The sequence below is a fragment of the Mus pahari genome, chromosome 7 (assembly GCF_900095145.1).
Source record: "Mus pahari chromosome 7, PAHARI_EIJ_v1.1, whole genome shotgun sequence".
Lineage (NCBI taxonomy): Eukaryota > Metazoa > Chordata > Mammalia > Rodentia > Muridae > Mus > Mus pahari.
In genome coordinates this window covers 73,792,364-73,811,378 of record NC_034596.1, presented here as the reverse complement: position 1 = coordinate 73,811,378, position 19,015 = coordinate 73,792,364, and the positions used below count along the sequence as shown (strand labels likewise).

The 19,015-nt window shown below is 36.0% G+C and overlaps 1 protein-coding gene across 11 annotated transcripts in view; it reads right to left on the bottom strand.

The window, feature by feature from the left end:
• Nucleotides 1-19,015, bottom strand: part of Gphn (gephyrin) — a 418,076-nt gene that overhangs the window by 77,276 nt on the left and 321,785 nt on the right. The gene's annotated exons all lie outside the window — the stretch shown is intronic.

Below are 19,015 nucleotides of genomic sequence, written 5' to 3'. Positions count from 1 at the left end.
AGTTTTGGCTTCAGGTTAGTATCTTCAACTATTGTATTAACCTTTAGACATTAATGAACTAGTTAGTAAAATGAATGTATGTAAGATTTATTGGAATTGTTCTTTTTCCTGTAAAAAGTCATGGAAGATTATATATAGGTATTCACTTTGGCATCAATGTCATACATATAGAAAAACTGCTTATTTTATAACTCTGAAACCAATTTCTATCCTCTACTTTATATTTGTGTATTATCTAAGAGCTAGTAGATAACAATTTTTTTCAGGCTAGCAATCATCTAACATTTACTTGAATATACAACAGACAACTCAAACCTAAAATTTCCAGAACTAAGCTCTTACATTTCTAACTTGCTTTTACCACCCATTGGATGTTTCATTATCTTCAAATTTTCAACTAAATGAATAGCCATTTTTTTTTTTAATACCAGTTTTATACCTGGGCAAGACAGTGGAGACACCCTTGAGTCTTCTCCTTCTGTTAAAACTATACCCAAACTAACTTTAAAATATAGAGTACGATCATTACTTCTCACTTCCATGGTGACTATAACAGCTGGAACATCATTTGAGTTCTGGTACCTGGTCTTATTCTATTCTTGTTCCATTGCTGTTTGTCTACCACATGGTTATGTAATCCTTTCTAAGACGTAACATATGCTTATAACTTTTAAAGGCTTGGAATTTCACATTATAATATTGGCTAATGTCTATGAAGCCAATAAACCATCACTCCCATTATTCTTCTTTTAATATATATTTATTTTTTTTAAAGATTTATTTATTTTATGTATATGAGTATGCCATTGCTCTCTTTAGACACACCAGAAGAGGGTATCAGATTCCATTACTGATCGTTGCTTGGAATTGAACTCAGGACTTCTGGAAGAGTAGTCAGTGCTCTTAAACAATGAGCCATCTCTCTAGCTCACTTCCATTATTCCTGTCTTCTAACATTTTTGGATTCACTGTGGTCCAGCCATACTATTTTCTTTCTTTTCAGCAACTGTGTCAAGTGTCCCTCACCTTAGGGCCTTTGTGCTTGCTGTTTTCTCCCTTGGACCACTTTCCTTCAAACTTATACTACTAACTAGCCCTCATTTCTTTCAGTTCTTTTGCTTGTATCATCGCATTAGAAGTGTCTAGGAATACTCTCTGTATAATAATACATACTATCATTTTATTCCCATTTCCCTACTTTACTACACATATAATACACAGACATTCATAGTCATATATCTGTAGTACATAAAAGTAAATATTTGTTGAGGTAAAAAATTGAATCATTTGATGATGGAAGCATTTCTTTCCTTGCGTATGGGTTTCATGTGTGTTGAAGTTCATTCATGTAGATGAACACGCATGCTTTTATGTAGACTCTTTCATTAGCCTGATGATCAATCACTAAGCTGGGGCTGGCTGACAAGTAAGCTCCAGGGATTTGCCTGTCTCCATTTCTCTAGCACTGGGATTACAAAGGCACCCTGGAACAAGCTTTTTTATACATAGGTTCCTGGCATCAAAGTTAAGTCTTTACATTTGCAAGAAAATTTATGAAGTAAACCATCTCCCAAGACCCAAATGCAGACTTCTTGATCACTACATCTTAATGTATGAATAACTTAGCTTTGCCATTGGAACCCCAAAATCTTTGTAGCACCATGAATAAACAGAAAAAACAAACTACATGCACTACTAGTCTTCTAACTGTGTCCAGTTAGAAATCTCTGGGAGAAGACATTTTATTACAAATACTAAGATGAAAAGAAACCCTTTCCAAAAGAGGCTTTTACCCTGTCTTCTATCTGAAAGACAGCAGGTTACTTGGAGGGGTTGTGTTCATTTTTTTAAATCATTTTTTAACTATGACTCTTTACACCCTCAAATTTGAGTTGCTAGATAAGCCCTGCATTGCTTGTCTCTGGATTTCTAATATGTATATGTGAAATAAATAAGCTCTTATTTAAAAAAAACTACTTTGTAATGATTATGTATGTTCACCCCTCAAAATATGGATGAAATGGACAATTTTTCTAGACAGATGCCAAATACCTAAGTTAAATCAGGATCAGATAAACCATCTGAACAGTCCCATAATCCCTAGAGAAATAGAAGCAGTCATTAAAAGTCTCCCAACCAAAAAAAAAAAAATGCCCAGGACCAGATGGGTTTAGTGCAGAATTCTGTCAGACCTTCAAAGAAGACCTAATACCAATACTCTTCAAACTATTTCACAAAATTGAAACAGAAGGAACACTACTCAATTCATTCAATGAAGCCACAGTTACACTGTGTATTCTATCATGGAGACTGAATGATTTCTGTCCATTTAGAAACTTGTCAAAATTTCCTTTCATAGAGGACTTCATAAGAGATTTTATCATGTTTAATGTTCCAAGTAGATTTTAAAAACTGGTTGAGTGCAAATTACTTTTAGCTTCAGAAGATATCATGTATATATAAGAGGAATTTAACTATTATAAATTATTTTGATGACTTAAAAGTGTCAATATTGAGTTGTATATTTTAAGATAAATTTTATTAGTTTAATAAAAAAATGGAGAGATACTTGAAACAATTTCACTAAAACTAGAGACAAGGATGCCCACTCTCCCCTTATCTATTCAATATAGTACTCAAAGCTGTAGCTAGAGCAATAAGACAATAAAAGCAGATCAAGGGTTTACAAATTGGCAAAGAAGTCAAGGTATCACTATTTGCAGATGATGTGATAGTATACATAAGCGACTTCAAAAATTCTACCAGAGAACTTCTACAACTGATAAACAACTTCAGCAAAGTGGCTGGATATAAAATTAACTCAAACAAATCAGTAGTCTTCTCTAATTCAAATGATAAACAGGCTTAGAAAAAAATTAGGGAAACAACTCTCTTAACAATAGCCACAAATAATATAAAATACTTTGGTGTAACCAAACAAGTGAAAGATCTGTATGACAAAACCTTCAAGTCTCTCAAGAAAGAAATTGAAGAAGACCTTAGAAAATGGAGAGATCTCCCATGCTCATGTATTGGTAGGATTAACACAGTAAAAATGGCCATTCTACCAAAAGCAATCTACAGATCCAATGCAATCCCCATAAAAATTCCAACACAATTCTTCACAGACATGGGAAGAACTATTCTCAATTTCATATGGAAAACCAATAAACTCAGGGTAGTGAAAACAAGTGTTAACAATAAAAGAATTTCTAGATGAATCATCATCCCTTACCTCAAGTTGTAGTACAGGAGCAACAGTGCTAAAAACTGCATGGTATTGATACAGAGACACAGGTAAATCAATGGAATAGAATTGAAGACCCAGAAATAAACCTACATACGTATGGATAGTTGAATCTTTGACAAAGAAGCCAAAAACTATACAATGCATCTTCAGTAAATGGTGCTGGTCTAACTGCCAGTCTGTATGTAGAAAAATGAAAATAGATCCGTATTTGTCATTTTATACAAAGTTTAAGTCCAAGTGGATCAAGGTCCTCAACATAAAACCAGTTACACTGAATCTAATAGAAGAGAAAGTGGGAAAGACCCTTGAACTCATTGGCAATTGGGGGGGGGCGGATTTCCTAAACAGAGTGCCAATAGCTCAGGCTCTAAGATCAAAAATTGATAAATGGGACCTCATGATATTGAAAGGCTAAAGCACATAGTCAATAGGACAAATAGACAACCTACAGATTGGGAAAAAAACATCTTCTTCACTAATCTCAAATCACTAATATCCAAAATCAAGAAGCTAACCTTTAAAATACCAAACAACCCAATAAAAAAATGGGGTATAGAGCTAGATCAAAAATTCACACCCAATGAATTTTGAATGGCTGTGAAGCACTTAAAGAAATGTTTTAAATCTTTAGTGATCAGAGAAATGCAAGTCAAAATAATGCTGAGATTTTATCTCACACCAATCAGAGTGGTTAAGATCAAAAACTCAGGTGACAGCATATGTTGGCAAGGATGTGGAGAAAAAGGAACACTTCTCCATTGCTCGTGGGATTGTAAACTGGTACAACCACTCTGGAAATCAATCTGTAAGTTCCTCAGCAATCTGGAAACAGATCTACCTGAAAACCCAGCAATACTACTCTTGGGCATATACCCAAAAGATGCCCCACCATACCATTAGGGGCACATGCTCCACTGTGTTCATTGCAACCTTATTTGTAATAGCCAGAAGGTGGAAAGAACCCAGATGTACCACAACAGAAGAATAGATACAGAAAATGTGGTTCGTTTACACAATGGAATACTATTCAAGTATAAGAAAGAGGACATCAGGAATTTTGCAGGCACATGGATGGAACTAGAAAATATCATTCTCAGTGAGATAACTCAGACCCCAAAAGACATGCATGGTATGTACTCACCAATAAGTGGACATTACAAAAAACTACAGACTACCTAGGATACACAGAACTCAAGAAGGTTAACAGTAGAAGGACTCAAGTGAGGATGCTTCAATCCCACTAGGGAGGGAGAAGAAAATAACCAAGGGAGACAGAGCGAGGGAGGGACTCGGGTAAGAGAGGAGGGAGGGGGGAAAGGGAAAATGACTAGGTATGGGGGGTGGCTGTTGATAGGAGAGAAGCCTTGAGGGGCCAGCAGAATGAATGCAAATATGTAACCTCAGGGTGTGGGAAGATGGGTTAGACCCTCTAGGAAGTACCAGAGACTTGAGAGGTAAGAGACTCTCAGGACTCAAAGGGGAGGAACCTTAGATGAAATGTCCAATAGTGGAGAGAAGGAACTCATAGATTCTACCTCCTGTAGAAAGACAGGGCATCAAGTGGAGGGATAGGGTTGTCATCCCACAGTCAAAAATTCTGACCCAGAATTGTTCCTGTGTAAAAAGAATTGCAGAGATAAAAATGTAGAAGAGACTGAGGGAAAGATGTTCCAGTGAGCAGCCTAACTTGAGATCCATCTCAAGGGGAGGCTCCTAGGCCTGACACTAATGCTGATGCTATGGTGTGCTTACAGATAGGATCCTAGCAAGGCTGTCATCTAAGAGGGTCAACAAGCAACTGACAGATGCAGATACTTATACCCAACTAATAGATTGAATTAGGGAAAGGGTGGAAGAAGTTGGGGAGGAGGGTAACTCCATAGAAGACCAGCAGTCTCAACTAACTTGGACTCCCAAGATCTTTCAGACATTGTGCCACCAAACAGGCAGCATATACTAGCTGGTCCGAGGCCCCTGACACATACACAGCAGAGGGTCTGGTCTCAGTGGAAGAAGATGTGCACCTAACCCTTGAGAGACTTGACACCCCAGGGAGTGGGGAGACCTGTTGCAGGGGGCATTCTCTTGGAGACAGGGGGTGGAACTGTGTGAGGGGGGACTGTGAGGGAAGACACAGCTGGACTGTAAAAAAGTAAATGTAATAATAAAAACATTACAAATAAATGAAGAAAGGCAGCTTTAAAATTATAGAACATACTATAGTAGCAACAAAATGTCCAGGTTCTTCTTGATTAAATCAAAACCTCAGAAGGAAGTTCTATTATTCATAAAAATTAATAGGAGTTTCCTAAACTACTTACAGTGTAAAGGAATACTTTTCGTAATACTGACAGTCTCAAGGAGGAGTCTTGACGTGTCCCTGTTTATACCTTAGCTTTTAGCATCACATAGTGTTTGGGGATAGAATGCCTTGTATTTCTCTATTTAGGCTCTTTGAATAGCAGGTGACCTAGAACAAGCTTTCTAGGAAATGTAATGAACACAGATTATAGTAACATGTGCATTCAATTTAAATTTTTATAGTGTTGGGTATGTTGAAGAACAAGTGGTTCAGAGGTGGCAAGTACTTAATCTTCCAAACAAATCTTTCTAATCAAGAGAAGTTAGTTCCAAATTTCTAGGGAAACACAATGGCAGAATTCATGCAGTCAGTATTAAAGTCACTTTTTAAAAAATTGTACATATAATTTCTTAAGTTGTCTCAAATTTCATGGTTTTACAGGTTTTCTACATGTATATTCAAGGTAATGTATCTTACATTTCTAACATAGAAAGCACAGATGAAAAGACTGCTTATTTTCTTGGGCTGAATAACAAATATTTAAAAAACAAAACTAAAGAACAAAACAAAACACTGCTGCAAGGTCTGTGCCTCACTATTACAACAGAGGGCATGGTTGCCCCAGTGTCAGCTCTGTAACTTACATCACAATTCATCATCACTCATAGGATACAGTTTCAACTATTTATGATACTATATAAAATTCTTCCCTTCTTGTTTTTCAGCATTCTACTCATTGCTTATAAAATTGGCAATACTGTGGATATGTAAACACATAGTATGCTTTCATATTTTCTTGCTTTAGTATGCAATGTTCTTTCTACCTAGAATAACTTTTCTCTCATTTTTTTTGTTTCCCTGGGAAATTGCTATTCTTCCCTCACAATTTCTTTGTTTTTCAATAAAAAATATTTAAATAGTGATGAGAACATAGAAAAAGGTTCTTAGAGCAAGACTGAAAGGCTCCTTTTGGCTAAACTTGGCATAGATTTATAGCAAAAAGACATTTAATAAAAGGAAAATAAGGATTCATGAACAGACAGTAATATAAATAATGATTTAAACATTGTTTCCTATAACATAACTTTAACTTATTAAAGAAGTATAACTAGAAAAGTCTACAATGACAATCCTCATACTAATAACTGGTTCAGGCAAAAATCATCAGTGGATACTAAAAGCAGAAAGAAAAGCTTCAGGCAAAACAAGGTATTTATAGAGTATAAAATATATCTCCAGAAGGTACTTATTAAATACAAAGCCAAAAAGTTATTTCTTAGTGAAAACCCTACTATCTACCATTTCTGCCAAGTAATCCACAGTAGCATCACTAACAATGGAACAAATTTATATCATGGCATCACTGACACTATATATTGAAAAGGACACAGCATCACATTCCTGACAAATTATATGGAAATTAAATCACTGTGAAACATCAGAAAAATTAAATTTATATAATTTAGTCATTATATAAAATGAGCCATTATATAAAATAACTGACCTATGATCTTCATAAATATTGAGTACATGAAAGCAAAGAAAAACATGAGTAATTGTTCTAGATAAAAGAGTCTATGGGGACATTATTGTTAAACATATTGTATGAATCTGGGTTGAATCCAAGATTAGAACAAAAGAATTATTCTTTTACCCATTTCTATAAAGAACATTATTAGAACTGGCAAAATTTAATTGGAATCAGATTACATAATAGTATTATGGTACTGTTAATTTCTTGATTTTCATAACTGTACTGATGTTATGCAAGAGAATGTCTTAATTTTTCCCATCAACCTCATTTTACCCGTATTTTAAATCCACACTGAAGAAGGGATAAAGAGGCATCACATCTGCATTTTATCCACAAGCAATTTAGTAAAGTATGCACATATTAATATGCAGATAAATATGGCAACATCTAATTGTGGCAAGATATTGATATCTGGGGAGTCTGCATGAAAAACATCCAGAAATTCTTCATGATATTCTTGTGACATTTTCGTGAGTACTGCATCTATTATAAAGCTAAACATGTTTACAAATTTTCCTTGCACTTAGGTATTAAAAAACATTCTCATAGTATTTTCTTTGGATACTGCATTAAGAACATTATTTTATATCTATATAATATGTCTCTTTTCCTAAGGATATTTTAGGTTTTCAAGGGAGAAAGTATCTAAAAATCAAGGACCAAAGATGCTCTGAACATATCATAGTCTAGAATATGTCAAAATGACATATGACAAAAATGAAATGACAAAAAGAAGGCAATAGGGGCTGGAGAGATGGCTCAGTGGTTAAGAGCACTGACTGCTCTTCCAGAGGTCCTGAGTTCAATTCCCAGCAACCACACGGTGGTTCACAACCATCTGTAATGGAACCTGATGCCCTATTCTGGTGTAACTGAGAAGTGACAGTGTACTCACATACATAAAATAAGTAAATACATAAATCTTTTAAAAAAGATGCCTATATAAGTAAACACTATATATAACTTCAAATATTATTGTGGTCAATAAATTTAGTGTTCTTTTTACATGAATTACAAAAAATGATTTTTAAAAGACAGTTGCACTGGGTGTGATGTTATAGTATAGATATGATTCTAGACCAGCCTGGGCAACACACTGTGACTTTGTCTTAAAAACAAACTAAACAAACAACAACAAAATAAAACACCAAAAAGCTGACACGTACTTGTTAATAGGCTCAAATGTAGGTTTCTCCTACTCTTATATCTTTTTACCTCAACTATTATTATATATGTAACATTTTTATGTATTGCTTATTGATACATATATTTTATAGTTTTATATTATATATTTATGTTTAGATTTTTTTACCAAAGTAAAAGTACTTAAAATGTTTTGTGTATGAGTCTTTTGCCAGTCTTCATGTCTGTGTACCATGTGTGTGCCTTGTACCTGAAGTAACCAGAAGAGGATGTCAGATCTCCTAGAACTAGAATTATAGATGGTTTTCAGCTGCCATATGTGTGCTGAGAGTTGAATCTGGGTCCTCTGGGAAAGCAGCTAGTGCTCTTAACCATGCAGCCAGCTCTACAGCTCCCAAATTAAAAGTGCTTTTAATTCCATCATTAAAATATTACACGATTTGATATTAGCCAATATATTGACTGGTACTCAGTAATTTATTTCCATGTCTTTTCAGATTTCTATTTCTGTATACTTTCACACTGCAGTCTAGTGTTATATCATTTCAACATGAAGCACTTTATTTAGCATTTCTTGTAAGCAAGATCTAGTGGTGCTGGCCTCCCTCAGCTTGTGTTTATCTGAGAAAATCTTCATCTCTCTTTCATGTTTGAAGGACAGTTTTACTGGATGTAATCTTTGCTGAAAGAGCCTCTTTCTTGTTTGTTTTTAAATTCACTTTGGAAGTAATATCTGAACAAATTTTGATCTCCTAATATAACTATTGAGATTTTTATTGGAGCTCCTTTGACTGTGATAAATCATTTTTAGTTGTTTCCTTTGGGGTCTTGTGCTGGTGACAAGTTGAAAATAGCATGTCCTGATATGTATCTCTTTGAACTTATCCGAGCTGTAGCTTTGAGTTTAATTTTTCTTAAGATTTATTTATTTTATGTATTTGTGTACACTATCACTCTCTTCAGACACACTAGAAGAGGGCATTGAATCCCACTACAGATGGTTGTGAGCCACCATGTGGTTGCTGGGAATTGAACTCAGAAACTCTGGAAGAGCAATGAGTGCTCTTAACCACTGAGCCATCTCGGCAGCCTGAGTTTAATGTATTTGAGTGTACATTTCTTTCTTATGTTTGGGATGTTTTTATTAATATTTCTTCAACTAATTTCAGCTTTCTTTTCCCTTCTTTTCTCTGGCGTATTTGTTTCTATATTTTCCCTAATTCTCTTTCCTTTTCTCTTTTCTCCACACCTACATTATTTTGATTGATGATATACTATAAAGTTCTTTGAACTTCTTTACTTTTTGTTTTTTTTTAACTCCAGAATTTCAAATGACCTATATTTTTGTGTTTATGGATTCCTTTGCTTGATCAAATTATGCTGCTGAGCCTTCAGAAAAAAATTCAACTCAGTAACAATATTCTTCTGTTCTAAAACTTACTTTTATATGGTTCAAATCTCTATTGATAGTCTCATTTTTGTTCATGTACTTTTACAATTTCTAATCATTATCTTTTCTCTTTGAGATCATCAAGATTACAAAACGTAATTATTTTGAACTTTCTGTCTCATAATCATATTCCTGGTTGGTTTCTGATTTACTTTGTCCTTGTCATGTTTCCATTTTTTTGGTATGCCCTTTGATACGTCCTCTCCTCACCTACCTTGAGTAATAAGCCTTTAAGAAAAATGCCACTCTTTGTAGACTGGCTTTGTATGGGGAACTATCCTTTTCCTATCAGCCTGGCCAGAGATTCTGAGGAGGCAGGCTTCTAAAACCTTTTCTTTTGGTGGGGGGAGGAGGGATGTGACTTTTCTGGGCCATTGCATGTAATTTGCCAATTAAGAGCACTTGTAGGTTTGTTTTTTTAAAGCTTATAATTTATTGCTTTCTCTGATGTTTACTTGCAACACTACAAGCGATTTCATGCTTCAATGAGGTGTAGGTTCTCCTTAGTGTCCCTCAAGCATCCAAAGTTCACCAGCTACCTGTCAGCAGGACAGTCAGGTAACATGGAAAACAAGCTCAAGTCTTCTGCTTTGATGAAGCCAAGACTTAGGCAGAGGTCATGCTGATTGTTATTAAGAGGTGCTGGCATTTGTATATGGCATACTAGGCTTTACAGTCCCACACTGATCTTCTTCCAATCACTCATTTACTATACTGGTGGAGGGCATCCTCTTGGAGACAGGAGAAAGAGGAATGGGAGGAGGAACTGTGGGAATATCAGATATTTATATGATGATATAAATGACATACAGAACAGTAGCAAAATTAGTTATAAGGAGCAATGAAAATCATTTTATGGTTTTGGGGGGGTCACCACAACCTGAAGAACTGTATTAAAAGGTCATTAGCAAGGTTGAGAATTACTGCCCTAAAACTATTCTTTTAATAGTTCGAGGAAAACTTTTATTTTTTTCAAATTATATTTAATGTGTATGAGTTCTTTGCCTCCATACAAGTTTAATTACCATGTGCTTGCCTAGTGCCTGCAGAGGTCAGAAGATAAAGTCTGATGCCTTGGGATTAGAGTTACAGAAAACTCTTAGCCACAATATGGATGCTGGAATTTAACCCAGATTCTCTGCAAGAGCACAAATGCTCTGAGTTAAGTCTCCAGCCCTCTAGTAAAATCTTTTCATGAATATTTATCTCAACTATATCCCACTGAATTCAGTTTTATTATGTAGTGAACATTTCTAATAAAATAGTAATGTCTTTAAGTAAACATTTCCCTAACTTAAAATTATTTAAAAATTAAAAGCATATTATGGTTTGGTGGTATAATCCTTGAATCCCAGCAATTATGGGCTGAGGCAGGAGGATTAAGAGGCCCAGGTCAGATTCTCTAAAAACAATCATATTATAAAACACAGACAAGTTTTATTTTGATAGCTGGCAGTGCAATTTGGGAAAACAATAGATCTCTTAAGAGGAAGGCAAAGTTGAGTCCTACAATCCCTTATTTGATTTTAAGCTCTCCCAAGTGAAGCAGTAATCTCTCTGAGTTCACTAGAGAGAAAGTCGGTTAGGAGTTTACACATCTAAAAGCTCAAAGGTTCTTGTTTTTTTTTTTTTTTTTTTTTTGACACTTTTGAATGTTTTACTTTACATTTTGTTTAAGAATCACAAACAGGAATTTCCATCAATCAGCACAAAACTTTGTATCTGTTGAATGAAGGATGATCCCTTTTCGTCGAACTTGGTGGCAGATAAATTACAGTCTAAGGATACTTTTACCTCAGTAATTCATATTGGCATTTCAATAACTTTATTATTACAGAAAATTCTTAGGAAGTTAAAAGTTGCAAATAATTTTATTACTAATTTCATAAACTTTGTGGAAGAGTCATTAAAGAAAAATAGTAGTAATGTCTTCCACTCCTCACAACAAAGCACCTAGACACCCATGAACATAAATTGTTCTAGGAAAGCCCAATGATTCATTTAATAACCCATAGCCAAACAGTGGAGTAAGAAGGAAAATCACTATGCAGAAAGGATTACTGTGGTAGTTTGCATAGCTGAGACATCCTAGATGAGTAGGAACAAAGAAAAGGGAGTGTTATGGGTCTCAGCCACACAGTGGGTGTGATGCTTCCCAGTGACCTGCTGTGTAGAAGATCCTGGCAGGTTTCATCAACAACCACTGCTGCTATGGCGGACCAGATAAGAGAGCTGCTCCTTCAAGGAGATGTTTGTTGTGCTGACTCAGGTGTGTAAAATCCCTCCTTTCCAATCCTATGCACACTCTGCTCTGAAGCTTTTCCTTGAGCACCATTGCCTAGGGCAGTACAACCACTGCTGCAGCAGAAATACAGATGTTCAAGAGCTCTATAGATCTGTGTGTGCCTATGTTGTATTCCACAACTCCCAGGTGGCCCCCAAAGCACTGGTATTCCTCACAACATTACCAATATTTCTATTGGAGCACATGTGCACTGTACTAAAAAAACTGAGGTCTTTCCACATGCTCCAGAGCTGGGCTTTAAAGTTACTTCATGGCCACTGAGGATCAGATATTGTGGCACTACTACCAGGAACATTCTCATGAGCCTGTTGTGGCAATGAGAAGGAATAACCCCAGCCAGACTGTGCCATCTTCTATAGGAGAAAAGAGATCAGGATGATTCAGTAGTCTTTATTATCAATCAATTACTCCAACAACTTTCCCCATTGCTGTAAACATCCACAGCTTGGCTGGGAGCACTCATGGAATCGTTGTTAATGCTGACCTCAGCTGATGATGCAAAAGGCTGTTACTGGAGCTGGAGTTGCGTTCTCCATGCAGCTTGCAACCTCATACCTACCACAATTGGGGATCTTTTCTCTCCAAAACCAGTCTGTAAAGTCTGTAAAATGGGCCTGGCAGTGGTGGCGCACGCCTTTAATCCTAGCACTTGGGAGGCAGAGGCAGGCAGATTTCTGAGTTCAAGGCCAACTTGGTCTACAGAGAGAGTTCCAGGACAGCCGGGACTACACAGAGAAACCCTGTCTCTAAAAACAAAACAAAACAACACAACAACAACAACAAAAGTTTGTAAAAAAGTGAAACATGGCTATTCTTTATGTCCAGGGTAAAATAAACAAAAATTAAAGAAAAACTACCACTAAATAACACATGAATATTCTAGTAATCAATTTCTAAACCTGGAAACATGTAACACGTAGAGACAATGAAATCAGAAAAATAACACATAAGCAAAATGAGAAGTGCAATAAAAAACGAAAATCACAGAAAAAAAAAAACAAAAAAAAACCCCTAAGCATACCTAGCAGTGGTGGTACACTCCTGTGATCCCAACACTTGGGAGGTAGAGGAGGGTAGATCTCTAAATTTGAGACCAACGTGGTGTACAGACTGAGTGCCACAGAGAAACTCTCAAAAAAAACAAAACAAAACAAAAACCACAAACAACAACAAAACAAAATCAAACAAACTAAAAACTAATCATGCATTCTGAACTGAAAAATATAAATGAGCATAAAATTTAACAAAGAGCACCAACAAGCAGATTTTTGTTTTGTTTTGTTTTGTTTTGTTTTTCGAGATAGGGTTTCTCTGTGTAGCCCTAGCTATCCTGGAACTCACTCTGTAGACCAGGCTGGCCTCGAACTCAGAAATCCACCTGCCTCTGCCTCCAAGAGCTGGGATTAAAGGTGTGCGCCACCACTGCCCTGCCCAACAAGTAGATTTGATCAAACAGAGGAATCTTTGAAATACTGCCTTACACACATTGTCATGCATTTGGGTATCATATTATACCTCATTGATTTGTGTTGGTTGATGCCATGCAGGAGGATCTGTAGTAGGCAAAATAAGCTTCCTGGAGATGGCCCACCATCTTGCTTGGATGGGATGGGTTTACTGGAGAGGCACAACCCCAGGGGCTTCACCCCAGGACTGCTTCTTTCTACTGATGTGCCAAGTCCTACATGGCTATGGAAGGGACAGCATGACAAGGTTCCTGTCCTTGGAACAGAGCCAGCAACGTGAAGGCCTCCACAAGTGTTGAAGTTTGCTGTGGGTGTGGGCTTATTTTTATAATAATGTATATAATTTACTTCATGTTCCTCTTTTGGGAAATTTTCTCCCTGCCAAGGTTAATGACTCTATAATAATTAGAAGCAGTACAGGTCTGGGATGCAAATGTGTGTCTAATACTCCTCAGCAAAATGGTAAATGCTGTGTGACCTTAGGGATAGCCCTTAAGGCTGAGGGAAAGAACACTGAAAACATGAGTTCAAGGATGGGGAGGGGGTGTTTCAGAGCGGAAACCAGGAAGGAGGACAAAATTTGAAATGTAAATAAATAAAATAATCAATAGTAATAAAAAACAATGTATATTTTCTCAACTATACAAAATATAAGCATGCAATATAAATTGTATGAGGGGATTCACAGACCTAGAAAAAAAAGGCAGCTTCACTAATAGGCCAGCTTGTCAGAAAGTTACAAAGGCAAGGAGATTTCCGAGTTCAAGGTCAGTCTGGGACAGAGCCAATTTATGTGATCTTAAAAGTCGGAGGCCAGCCAGCTAGCTTATTGTCTGTGCTTGCAAAGAGAGGCCAATCTATGAATTCATTTGCTATGTTAAAAAATGTTCTTGCACCTTTTCTAAGAATCAAGGGTCTAAGCTAAGGTAATGCTGATTCCTGGGATAATCAAAAGGGAATCTGGGTTAATAAATGAGTTGATATGTAAATAAAAGATGGGTTTGGACTGCAAGAGCTGAGCTATGTAGACTTCTGTCTGGAGAGTCATCTTGGGCAGAACACAAAGCTGTCATCTTGCACCCTATCGTTGATGTTGACTTTGAGTCGTTTCTTCTGCTGCTCCAAAACATGCCTTTCTTAGGACCTCCTCTCCAAGCTGATGTGCCTTTGCATGTTTTTCATTACCATATTCCACATTTTTCTGGCTTGGTGTGAGTGGACACTGGGATACCCTCACTGCTTATAGCCTGGTGATTACTTCGGGTGATAGCCCACTCTGTTAGGCAAGTCTCCTGCAGATCATTATGGATATGAACATTCTTGAGATAATGCTGCTTAGATGAATTAATGATTTTAAGTAGTTTTAGAAAGTTATTTTAATTTAAGTAATTTTGGAACATTAAGGTAGTTGATAGAAAGTTTAAAGTTAAAATCAAGAATAGAGTGCGCTTTTTCCTCATAGAATAGTAAGAGCTGCAAAAGATAGAGAAAGGAGTATAGTGCGCATTCATGCAGTACATAAACAAAATTTTAGTAGCAAGAAAAATAGTCTTGGGACAAGTTAATGATCAAAGAAAACATTCATTCTAGGTTGGGACTGGATTCCCTTATCTTGTGATTTAGGGATATGGTAATGGGTTTTCGGTATGCACTATGAAAAGAAAGGTCATGAATAAAGAGTAAATAATTCTATTTTGACTATAAGAGCAGAAAATATATGATTAGCCAGTTTAACTGATCAAGACTACAAAAAAATATGAAATAGATGATGATTTGTTTCTTTGTACATACAAACTATCATCAGCTAAACATAGGAAATTCTTGCTACTGTAGACTGGCTTGCTTAAACTTTGTTAATCAATGAAAAAAAGAATTATTATTTTGTACCTTGAACTTGTGTTAAGAAAGACAGATGGGAAATGTTTAGTTAGGTATGAGTTGGAGCCTGCTTTGCTTCATCCACTATGTGTATATGTGTGTGTATGATTATTCCCCTTTCTTTTCTCTAATCAGTGGTTGCCATAGGCAGCAGTCCCTGTCAGTTGTTATCAGAATTGACCCCCACTAGTCCTCCTAGTGCTGACCCTTGTTGGCTGTTACTAGCACCGACCTCAATCACCTACTCCACACTTTCTGCCTTCCTTAACCCTGTGGCGTTGAAGCTGGCCTTTGACATTGCATACTTATTAAACACTGAAAAACATGTTAATAAAAATAAGATGTAGTTTTAGTTAATTGCTTTTTATGTCTTAGTAATGGTGCTGGGCTCAAACCAGGCCCGAACACTTTGCTACAGAGCTACATGTTCAACACTCAAAAATAATCTCTGAACTTTAAAGCAGGTCATTAGAAAATATCAAATTTTCTACCTTAACTCATTTAAGCTGTTATTTTCAAATCCATGTGTTGGTGTCAGCTTAGGCAGAGTAATGAGTCAGAACTCCATTTCAGAAAGAAAAATGCACTCTTGATACCCTGTTGTTGTCTATGTGATGGCCTACTGTTTGACCCTAACTGAGGGAATTAAGGAGAGAGACTCCTGGAAAGAATTCCTAAGACTTGAGGAGAAAATCACAATGGACTCACTTAACATAGGTATGGTGTTTTTGCTCCTGAAGAAAGAATGTTAAGTATATTTGTGTGATCAAAAGCAAATGACTCAGGGTTAAGAAATGAAACTTCATTTGCCACCTAAGTGCTGTAGCCTACTATACATCATGAAATGTAAAAATGCCTGAGATGTACAGTGAAACTTAGGTTAAGGACAAACAGACGATACACTAGAAGATTTAATTCTGTTCAGATGGCATGATTACCTATAGCAATCGGTGAATTTACATCTTCACTGTTAAAACTCCTCAGCTTTCCCTCTTCACTAGTAATGAGATAATACTCAAATTCACATGGGAATGACAAGGGCCTCAGTAGGCAATATGTATTTAATGTAGTAAAATACTTATTACATATATGTTTATATTTACATTTTAGGTAAAATATCATAATTTAAACAAATATATTTATATTATAATATATTTATATATTTTAGGTAATATATTATAATTAAAACAAATATATTTATATTATAATATATTATATAACAAATATATTTTGAAAAATGACAGATAGATGACTTAATTGGTAAAGCACTTGTGCTACAACTATGATGACCTAAATTAGATTCTCCATAATCTATAGGAAAAGCTAGGCCTGGTGATATGTTTTTTGTAATCCTAGTGCTAAGGAGGCATAGATGGGTAGATTCCTGGGATTCACTCCCAGGTAGCCTTACCCACTTGGTGAGTTCTAGTGAATTAAGAAACTATCTCAAAAAAAGATGTACAGTCCTGGAGGAATAATACCAGAGACTCCTACTTTTGGTCTCCTCATAAGCACACACATATTTAAACTTGCACTCACAAGCATATATATACCTGCACACCCACCAACATTCAAGTGCCCATATATATCAACAAATTTAAAGACTCCCACCTTTTAATTCTGCAACATATTGCAAAGTGACAGAAACTAACCAGTGAAGTATTAGCATAAAGATAGGTATACCAGTCACTAGTTACATGCTACAAATAAATATCTTTTCCACATCATCATTATTTTAAAATAGCCCTAATTTGGAAACAAATCAAATGTCTATCAATTGTTCAATAACTAAAAGAAATATTAAAGTGAAATATTATAACACTGAATACATGTATATATTAGCTATAACATTGATGAAACTTAAATGAAAATAGTAAAATCCGAGACTTGACGTAGAAGGAAAAAAATCATGTTTTCATTCATATGTAGATTCTAGCACCAATTTTTTATATGTGTGTATTTCTGTATGAGCATGAGTATGTACAACACAGGAAAGTAGGAAAAAGACCATGGGAGAAGGAAGTCTTTTGGAGGTTAGTAGAACACACAGTTGACATAAAAGTGAGATGGAGAATACTATGGAAGGAAAGGCTTAAGTGTGGATTGGGGCATGGAGATGGGGGAGAGGAGTAGCTGTAGGAAGGGTCATCTATAACTAATTATGTATAATAAAGCTATGAAGAGATCTGGCATTTTGTAAGCTAACTAACAATAACAACAAAAAACTAAATGAAAAAAAATAAAACCAATCCCACCCCCAACCAATAAAAATGAGCTTAAACAAAAGTACTCTATGTGGGTGTCATACTGTTCACAAAAGTCATAGGTTACTAAATAAAAATCCCAGTGCCAGGCTTGGATTATTAAGAATCTTAATGAGTTGTTGGTCACGGATGTCTTCAAGGCCTGAAAAACAATATAGGCTATTGCCACTGTTCTTGATTGTTCTCTAGAACTGGATGGTAAGATTTGATTGATTAAGACACAAGATTTGGTTATAGGACATGGAGAAATCAGGCTAGAGTTCTTTATTCCTGGAGATTCCTGTATGATTTTCCAGAGAACCAGCTCTTTGATCAATCTGACTTGTGATCAGGTTTTAAATTTTCCTTACATGGAAAACCATATTCTATGGAGCAGAATGGCATAACTCAAAAAAGAAAGGAAGAAAACCTACTTTTGTATGAACAATATTTGCCTTGTTATGCCCATAATTCTTAAGCTATGACATCATCATCTCAAGTATTTCTCAAGATTGGCTCTGGAAGCCAAGGTTTCTTAGTCAGGTTTCTTCTTAGACTGGTGTTCTTTGAATAAACTTTGCCCTAGATTATTTTTGGACCTACACCCTTCCCCCCCTCTCCCTTTCTGAGACAGGAGAAAGAAAGGCAACATGAGATATCTCTTCAAATACTACCACATTAAAGGAATGGCAATGTGATGGCCCAGTCATTAGATTGGCTAATGACTTATGTCCATATGTAACACTTAGATCAACTATTTCTGGATATATTGCTGGAAAGATAATACTCCTATTTTTTATTATTTTTTATTTTCTTTGGTTTTTCGAGACAGGATTTCTCTGTGTAGCCCTGGCTGTCCTGGAACTCAGTAGACGAGGCTGGCCTCGAACTCAGAAATCTGCCTGCCTCTGCCTCCCAAGTGCTGGGATTAAAGGTGTGTGCCACTACTGCCCGGCAGTAGTTCTCTTTTTTAATTACTCTGAAGAATTATCTCAAATAAATTTGTATTACTGGGTGTTACACTCCAGTTGTTTACTGTGATAAACAGTACTTGTATTTCTTATCAGTCCTTAATCAGGATCTGAAGGATTCAATGTTTCCTAGTGATTCAACTCTACCTCCATATGTGGATAACCTTTTGTTGTGGGTTAAAGATAGGATAACTCTAAGATTCAGTCTCTATATTTATTTTTTCCTCTTCTTTTACTGTTACTTTAGAGTTTGCATGGCTTTTGCATGGTGCAAACACATGTATATACAGAAACAAACATGTGATACCATAAGGGGACTTTAGGTATCTTTTCTTCTATTGTTCTTTGAACTATTCTTTTAAGACAGGGCCTATTCACCAAACTAGAAGCTCCTTGTTTTGTCTAGGATGATTAGCCAGCTACCACCTTGGATCCACTTGTCTCTGTCCACTTGTCTCTGTCCACTTGTCTCT